Here is a 9399-nt window from a genome sequence, read left to right as displayed (position 1 = left end):
TTTTTTTTTTAAATTTGACTTGCAGCTTTTCATACATTTTTATTTGAAACAAAGTATAGTTGCAATCACATTAGTCACAGTAACAACATATTTATTTTGGCAGCAGTTACGTGAAATGACAAACTATGACAATATTTATATTGTTTAGAAAATCAAATAATTTATTTTGAAAAGTTTTCCTCCTTTCTAGTTACAAAAATAGCAAACATTGAAGCTACAGTAGAGTGTTGTTTATCCAAAAGCCGATCAGCCGAAATGTCAGTTAACCGAAAGCGTTCCAGTTGGAAATTTTAAATTTCTGCTAGTGCTGTGGCACTGCAATCTTTGGCTATGTCTTGGGCTACAATATTTTTTTGTTGTGTGTTTTAGCCGGCAGCCCTGGCACTTTTGTGTGGTATTTTTCTGAGGACTGTGTTGGGATGTGTGTTGTGCTGAATCAAAATCTGTTTCCATCTAGAGACATTAATTTTGGATCTGTGAATTTTATACTTGTAACAGATCGTGCTATAGTTATTGTACCATTCACAATGGCAACTAAACCTAAATGCATTGTTCTCAGTGTTTCTGATAAACTTAAAATAATAGATAAGTTGAAATGTGGTGCTAGTGGATCAAGCTTAGCTCGGAAATATGGAGTTGGAAATGCCACAATATCGGACATTAAAAAGAACAGTGATGCCATTAAAAAATTTATGTTAGGTTTAACATCAACAAAAATTCAACGCGAAGCGACACACAACGGAGAAAAATTTCAACATGGGATAGGTTAATATTTTTTTTCGTATATAATCGGTTATCCGAAAAATAAGTTATCTGAACAACCCCAGTCCCCAATTGATTCGGATAAACGATGCTCTACTGTATAATATATATATTCCTATATTGAACATAAATGGTAAAGCATTTTAAAATGAGAAGATTAGTAGAATTAATTATTTTTCCTTTCAAAATGCATAACTGTTTCTATTATTATCTGCTTTGGGTAATGTCATCAGTTTACTTTACTCCTCATGAAATGTGTTCCTTTTATTACTCTTGCTATATTCATAAATAATTTACAAATATAGCAAGTATGATAGATTGAATATTTTATTTAATTTTGCTTATTTATTAAATAAAGTGTTAATAATAATTATGTTATGCTTCAATTACAGTTATTAATGCAATTATTAAACTATGTTAATTATAATTATAACAATTAGTTATTAACATATTTGTATTATATAATTCAGACTGTTAACTAAGATAATTTTTAGACCATTGATTCCAACCTTTTCCAGTACATATATCTCTTTCATAAAAATGGAAAATTTCATGTAGCCTTAAATGCCCATAAATTGAAAATAGTTAAAGAATGTTGTCAAATATAACCATTTGACGACATTCTTTAACTATTTTCAATTTATACCATAACATTGTAACACTTTTTGTTCTAGATTAGCAAGTGTTCCAGTTCCTTATGCTTAAAAAGTATAGAAAATAGCTTTTTTTTTTTTTTTTTTTTGAAACTTTGCTTTTGTGACTAATATAATGATATTTTGAAAAATGTACCTATTTTCTAGAACATTTACAATTGATTAAACAGTGAGAAATTTACATAATGTTTGAGAACATTCTAAAATGTTCAACCACATTGCAGGATTTCCTTAAGGTCAATTACCAATGCTCATGATAAATTCAAGAATAACATGGGAGTGAACTTGGAAGAGTCTGCCAACACTTTCACTAGGATGTATGAGACTTTGGATTCTGCTATCCATGCAGTTTAACAAGAATATGATGGGAGCCTGGCTATATTTGGAAGCTGATTTGTGAAAGTGATTTACAATGTAATTGTAATCTGAAAAAACCACTCACTTGTAAATCTTTTTTAGTCATTTTTATTACATTTCCAAATATTACTGACCTAGTTAAGAAAGGAAATGAGTATTTTCTATACTTTTTAGGCATAGTAAATTGGGAAATAACAATTTCAACACATAACATGTTATTTCCCAGTTGTCTATGTTTGTTATTAATTTGCAATTTAAAGTAGTACTACTACTATAACTTTAAAGTAGTGTTACTATAAACACAAAGATAGTTGATAGAAATGAAAGATTAAATTAAAAGGAACAGAACTTCAGAAATGTATAAAATCTAAAATCCATAAAGAAAATTTATCCAAGTCTATAAAAGCTTTTAACTTTTATAGACTTGAATTTAGAAAATTTTGAATTATATTTAAGCTTTATGAAATAGAAATTGCTGATTTAGAATTACATTTTTCAGCCATTACAGATTATTATTTTTTGCACACTTCAGCTGATTTAGAAAGAATAAATTTTCAATTTTGATACATTCTGAATATTTTATGAACCTAATATTTTTTTTGTTTTATTAACTACTTTGAACTTCTGGAAATTCAATTGTATTCATTTTTCAATAATATAATTATTATTGCACTTTAGCATAAAAATGAGTAAATCTACGAATAATAAAATGTTCAACTATGCCAAAAAAACAAAATTTTTAAATGGGTTTTTTGTGTGTCGACCAGTTTTCATTTAACCAAAATAATTTTTATTAGTATTTTCGTATCCTCTCATCTTCTGGTTAAACAGAAGACAAGAGTGCAAGAAACAAACAGAAACAACTCAAGTTGTTTAGTATCTCAATCGAAGAAACTAATTTAGTGGCTTGAGGATAATGCTGTTTGCTAACAGATAAACAAAGCCATCTGTGAGAAACTATATAAGTCAGAATTGATGTAAAATATAACCAAACAACCAGTATTTGTTTGCCTATTTGAAAATGCATTTCTATTAAAATATTACCAAGAAAAAATGTTATTTTCTAAATATACTTTTGTGGGATTATAAGTGACATTTGTTTCAGTTCTTCAGATAAATATTTCATTGTATAATTTTGTAATATATTAACCAGTTTGTTTATATTGTTTATAAAACTTCATAAATAACAACTACTCAAATAGTTTATTTGAATAGTAAGTAAGTAATGTTTATTGTAATAGGATTGAACCTGTTACATGGGGTGTTTCAATTATTAACCAATCACAATCATATTACAACATATTAGTTCCATATAATATATCTTAGTTATTTAGTTTAACATTGACATATATTCATTATTGAAAGGTTTAACTTTTAAATAAGATGGTGTATAACTTAATTACAAAAATTTTAACAAATTGGATATCTTATAATTAGTTACAATTCTGCTGTATGAGAAGAAATTTGTATTTGCTATTTACGTTGATAATCATATACAACACACGGAAGTAATATCCATTTTGGGACTAATGCTTCTTAACAAGAACAAAACATAAATTGGGAAAGATCCCTACGTCCATAACAATATCATATCAACTTTGTTTAAGGTTAACTGTCATATTTTTTTAATACTTTTAAAATGATGTAATTATAGTACCTCCTTTAAATTGTCCTAGTTCCTATAAGATTTTTAATTCCCTCATGCGATAATATGCCGATACTATTGTTCCGAACTCTGCTAGAACTCACTGTCACATGAACCTTCCTCTCATCTCCATAACTTGGTATAGGTGAAGCCTAGGTAACTACAATATTTACTTTTTCGGAATTCCCTCTTAGTATTAGTTGTATCGAAAAAGATATAGCTCGTCTATCTTTATTCCTTGGCCAGTAGCAATAGGTCACCAGACAGATGCACAATCCACTAATACACCGCGCCTTGCCAATGTATGTTTTCGTAGTAAAAATCCTTAGTTTCTACGCATTCCAGATAACCATGTCACTATTAAACCAATGATGAAGTAGAATTTCATATTAGCTTAGGCAACACTATGAAACTTTCCTTACAGACTTGGAAATTCCAGAACCCATTAGACGTTTATTATTATTATTACAGTTTGTATTTATAGAAGGAAAATTTACTGTTAAATTTACATTGACTAATTGAATATCTGTATTTCCGATTTTCTTTCATCCAGTACGAATTTTCCTGGGTTTATTGTTGTAACATTATAAATATTCGAATCACTATTCGGATTTCTCAATGGAGGAACTTAAGTAATTTTTAGGAAGAAATTGATTTAATTGTATTACTTTATCTAAATTAATGTCGTACGTGAATATTTTATTTTCTATGATATAACAGTCATCTCTGATAATAAATTTGTTACCTTTTAATCTTTCTTGTTTAATTGTCGTTTGTAATTTTTTCCTTCTTAATCTGGATCTTTTGCATAAATCGGCTGTAAAAATTGTTTTATTTTTTCTCCTTTCTTCGTTATTAACTTTAGCTTTTAATTTCCAAAATTCTTTTAATATCAAGTTTCTATTATACAAGGAATCTATTACAATCTTCACAATACGGTTAGATCCGTTATAATTTATCCTGGTTAAGCTTTCTATAGAGATATTTTTAATTCTCAAATCCTCTTTAATAAACTGATTGATTTCGTTAGCATAATCGGTCGAAGTAAAAGGAAAATTTATGATTATGATATTTCTATTAGTTCTCTCATTTTTTAATTTATCTAGTTCAAATTCGAACATACCTCTGAAATGGCTATTGTTCTTAGATAATGTCTCTATTTCTTCCATTTTCTGTGACACTCTCACTAGTTCTTCTTGAAAATGCTTTTTTTCTTCCTTCATTAAATTAAGTTCTGTCTTGATTCCTTGAATTTCCCTATTAAGCTGTGAAAAGTTATTTTGTAGTAGTTCGTATATTGATTTTAGTGTGTATTGTGAATCTTCCTGTACCAGGGGATCCTTATCTCTTAATGCTTGAAAATATTCAGGTATTTTCGTAGATCTTGTGGTATCAAGACTACCTCCACCGCACTCCTCCTCAATTTGAAGAAATTCTTCATTCAATAGATTATCCACTTGATTTTCTTTAACTATTTCTTTAAAATTTTGCTTACGTGGCCTACCACGCCCCCTGTTTTGCATCTCCATTTGACTCAAATGTTGGGGAGAACGGGAAAGAGGACCTGGATTAGGTTCTATTCCACCAATTAATAATAGGCATATGATTAATTCCAAAATCAATCTATTGACGAATATCCACATCCTTAACTCGACCAAAATACGGTTATAATTTCCTGGTACGTTATAATACAACTGTTAAGCTCTGCGAAAAGTTCACCAACACCTTCAACAACCAACTCACACCCCAGTTTATTTGAATAGTTATTTATGAACAGTTTTCTAAACAATATTTAGTGTTATTAAATAGTGAAGTAGACTTAAAAGAATGGTCAAAACAGTGTTAATTTAGTAATTCATGATTGGCCACTAGTTATGAAGAATCCTTTAAAGTTCTATTTTATTGAGAATTTAATTGGTAATTTATTTAGTTCGAAAACTTCTCACTCTCTCCCAATTTTGCAAATCCATTTATGTCTGTTAAAATAGATAATTCTTATATAAATTAATGAAAAAAAATACTTCTAACATATAAGAAATAAGAATACAAAAATACACTTAAAATTTTTTTTAATGATCTTTCTATTGGTTAATTACAAAAACATTTTCTTATATTGGTTCTTTTATTTATTTATTTTTTGACAAATAATAATGTTTATAAAACTTAAACGTCTATCATGAATATTTACAATCTTTAAAAATAATAAAAACAAAAATTCTACATTTTTTTACTAAAAAAACTTCACTTTTGTATATAAGTTACTTCAATTTTAATAATTTTTTTGGGTATTTTTTCTGTTTTTTATCCAAATTCGATAGAATCCTAAGCGTTCAGGTTTTTCCATATCCTTACGAAAAATCAAGAACCCCATTCTTGGTTCTCCCTCGTTTTTGCATCCATTCCTCGACTCCGTACTTGAAAAAGGCTATTAAAAAAATTAAGATAAATTATTCAGACATTCGGTCGTTTGACCCTAAAATCTAAAATTATGTACTAAATAAACTCTGTGCGGATTACTTTTAATATTACGAAGATATTCCTTACCATAATTTGGCAAGAAAACAGGAAAGCCAATGATATCTTCCTAACTAAAAATGGACGTGTTCTGTCTGTCTGGATATTACCCAGATTCTTATTTATCTTTTTTTTTTTTTCTACTTTCAAAACTACTATTTGAGTAAGTTTGTGACTCGAAAAATTATATGTAATTTTGTTTCTAATATAAAATCCCGTTTATTGAGCTCGAAAGTAATATTTAAAATGCATTACCTCGTTATAACGAACAGTATTTAAACCGTTCGATTAGTGTTAAAACGAAGTATTTCAAACGTTAAGCTTTTCGACAATTTGATGGGAGATAGTGAGAGGTTGAGGCTCAATATACCGTTCTGAGGGATCCGGGAACAAATCGAAATATTTCGGGTGTGGTCCACCCTGGATACATCATGCTCTATCACTCAGCATCTAGCTGCCCATTATGGGCCAAACCTGCGATAGGCCTGATAAAAGGCCCTCTTACAAGTTGATGCTGATAGGTTGGAAAGAGTAAAAGGGGGGCAATTTTGGTGATCTAGTAAGCAATTTTGCCTCGATTTAAGAATTATGTCAGACTTACCTCGATTGTCCTTCTTCATTCTTTAAAAACTGACGAATTACCATTTTACAACTGTAAGAGAAGAAAGGAAATATGTTAATACACGTATACTCACTAATATTTTCCAACTTGTATTAGATTACATTATGATACTCACTACACTAGACAATACCCAGAGAGATCCTAATAATACAATTAAGATGGAATAATTCATGACGAGGTAGAAAGTTGAACCGTGTTTATCGAACAGACCCATTTCAGAAGTGGAAGTTTTGAACAGCAAAGAGCGGCAATTGACTCTTGTCAACTTTGGATTGTTTCTTAAGGGAACCCGAGGATGAGGGTCTTATTTATTCAAAACTCGAACCAATAGGAGGAAAGATGGGTCGTTACCCAAGAAGAATTGCGTTATTATTACGAATTCCGATGGCTTCCCCCGCAACGATTTCGAAAGACCGTTTTAAATTAGAAAATAGGATCTGGTTCCTTGCCGAATAAGACAACGAGATGAGGTCAGAAAGTTAAGAGCGGAGGTTGCGAGTTCGAAGAACTCGCGGAAAAAAGTAAACAAGAGTAGAATGCGACACGTCTTTTGTTGCTTCTGGAATCGTGTCAAATCATTTATAATGATGCCACGTATAGAGAACCAAGGGGAAAAAAATCACTTTGAAAGTTTCCATTCATAACGAAAGGTGGATTCAAACTGGCGATTCGAATATTACATAAATTTGCGCGTAAAACTGATCATATTTATATTATTACGGTAATGATTAATAGAATAAAAGAAGAAAAATAATTGTGGTTCGCAAACTGAAAGCCAATTTTGCGATGGTCTTTGATAAACAGAATTGATTACAATTAATTAATTAACGCGCTTATCATTTGAAAAATTAAAACTGGAACGAGATTAATTAGTTGATCCAGCAGAGTCCTGTTTCGAGATTATTTAGATTATTCTGACCTCGGTTTTGAAAATAAGTGGTGATTCTCGGGATTTTATAATTAGAAAAAAGTTTTAAGACTATTCATAGCGGAAATGTTTTCGGCTTATGTTCACGTCTATACTTTCACATGCAAGAAGTTTATTTTTTCATATCTGGATCAAATCCAGAAATTTCGATCGCAGAAACTCCGCGAGGAGGTCGGAAATGACGCAATGACCTAATATAACCCGAAACTAAATTTGGAAATCAACATTTCCCTTTAAGCATAATATTCCTTTAACGAATTTACTAAAATTCATGATATTTAATTTAATCATTATTGCAAAAATATTAAACATTTGGTTAATTCTTTTAAACCTGTAAGTAATTACAAGAGAAAGTTCAACTTATTAAATGGTGGACGAGATTAAGTAAGTAATTGTCTCGCTCATCGGGACCGAGATTAATTTATATTAATAATCTCAAGCACGCTATTTATTACGAGATTAATCAGTCTAAAATCTTGAATAAATAATTACGTAACGAAACCTATTTGGCAACACTACAAAATGTTCTGTCAAAAGAAAAATAATATATGTGTTAATTACTACTTCTGACATAATTTCTATGATTAAAAGCATTGATAATCTTTTTTAAATGCTCGATTAATTAACTTTTATTTTGCGTGTTCAGTCGATAAGTTTAATCGACCATGATGTTTATCAAAAACTTTTCAGCTTCACCCCTAAATTCCTTGAAATCAAAGGATTTAAACATTTCGAAATTAAATTCCTAAGATCTAATGCAATTTTGAAGCATATATCGCACTTTATTATGATCACCCACTTACGGTTTTTCGGCAGTGATTCAGGTTTCTTGGCTTTCGACCAGGTTATGATGTGAATGACACTCGAGTAAATTTGAACCTGAAGATTTTTTGATTGATAAAAAGTAAAATCGGAAGATATACCTTCCAACCATCTCGATTAGTAACGATTCATTTATATATTAAGTTGATAAAGTACAAGCCAGCGAGATAACGAGTGCTTCAACTAAAAGTTTTTAAATATTAAAGAACGATTCTTGTCTGTTTTATTTGTACGACTTTATTCGATAATTTTTAATAAAAATTTTAAAAGTAAATATTTTTCAACGAGAGTTTAATGAGAAATTTATCATTGCAGTTCGCTACTGCCCGTCCGTGAAAGCAAACTAAAGTAAGAATAATTAGAAAATTCTAGTAATTAATTTATTTTTTATGGACGTAATAAAACACGATATTTTGCCATTATTATTATGGCCGTTTAGATTATTTCATTTAAAAACGTACATATATTGAAGGAACCAGTAGCTATCTTTATGCATAGTTACTAAAGATTAAGATTTATTAATTAATTCTTTGCCATATTTAGATGTCTCAACTTTTCGCGATTGCAAGCGAGCAAAGTATAAAAGCTCCCCTCGACTTAAAAGAAACTTACCCCGGTATAGAGAACCCATAGTATAAGTAGGAGGACGATCAAAACTATATAATTAACAACCAGACTCATTCCTTCTTTGTCGGCCATCTTTTTTTCTTGAGGACTTCTACGGAGGAAAACCGAAGACGATGGCGATTCCTGAAGGATTGATGGATTTTTTCTCCGCTTCTCGTCTGCGTCCGACAAGTATAAGTTTCGGAGCCAATCGGAATACAGTCGGACCTGTCACCCACACAAGGACACCGAAAATCTGCTGTAACTATAAATAAAGTCAGAATTCGACTCGGCACTTCCATCAAACTATGTTTATTAAACTGTCATCTTTCTTGTAGTAGGTGTTCCTGATACACTGCAGTTTTCCATTCTCCCTCTTTTCCCAGTTTTTTTCCACCATCCTCTCCGAATTACCAATTTAAATAAAGTTAACTATAGATCTTTCGAATCTGCAAACAGATTTCTCTCAACAGTTATTGTAGATCAAACG

At 30.2% G+C, this 9399-nt stretch overlaps 1 long non-coding RNA gene across 2 annotated transcripts; it reads right to left on the bottom strand.

Moving 5' to 3' along the window:
• Positions 1-5469: 5469 nt before the first annotated feature.
• Positions 5470-9130, bottom strand: LOC136973804 (uncharacterized). Of its 2 annotated transcripts, none has more exons than XR_010880553.1 (3): positions 8916-9130; positions 6533-6583; positions 5470-5842 (listed from the first exon to the last, which is right to left on the bottom strand). It is a non-coding gene; the product is annotated as an uncharacterized lncRNA (long non-coding RNA). The 2 variants fall into 2 exon arrangements; XR_010880552.1 differs by lacking the exon at positions 8916-9130 and adding an exon at positions 6669-7097.
• Positions 9131-9399: the final 269 nt, after the last annotated feature.

Source organism: Centruroides vittatus, unplaced genomic scaffold, assembly GCF_030686945.1.
Source record: "Centruroides vittatus isolate TY-2023 unplaced genomic scaffold, ASM3068694v2 contig_329, whole genome shotgun sequence".
In the NCBI taxonomy this organism is placed as follows: Eukaryota; Metazoa; Arthropoda; class Arachnida; order Scorpiones; family Buthidae; genus Centruroides; species Centruroides vittatus.
This window is presented reverse-complemented; position numbering and strand designations above follow the sequence as displayed.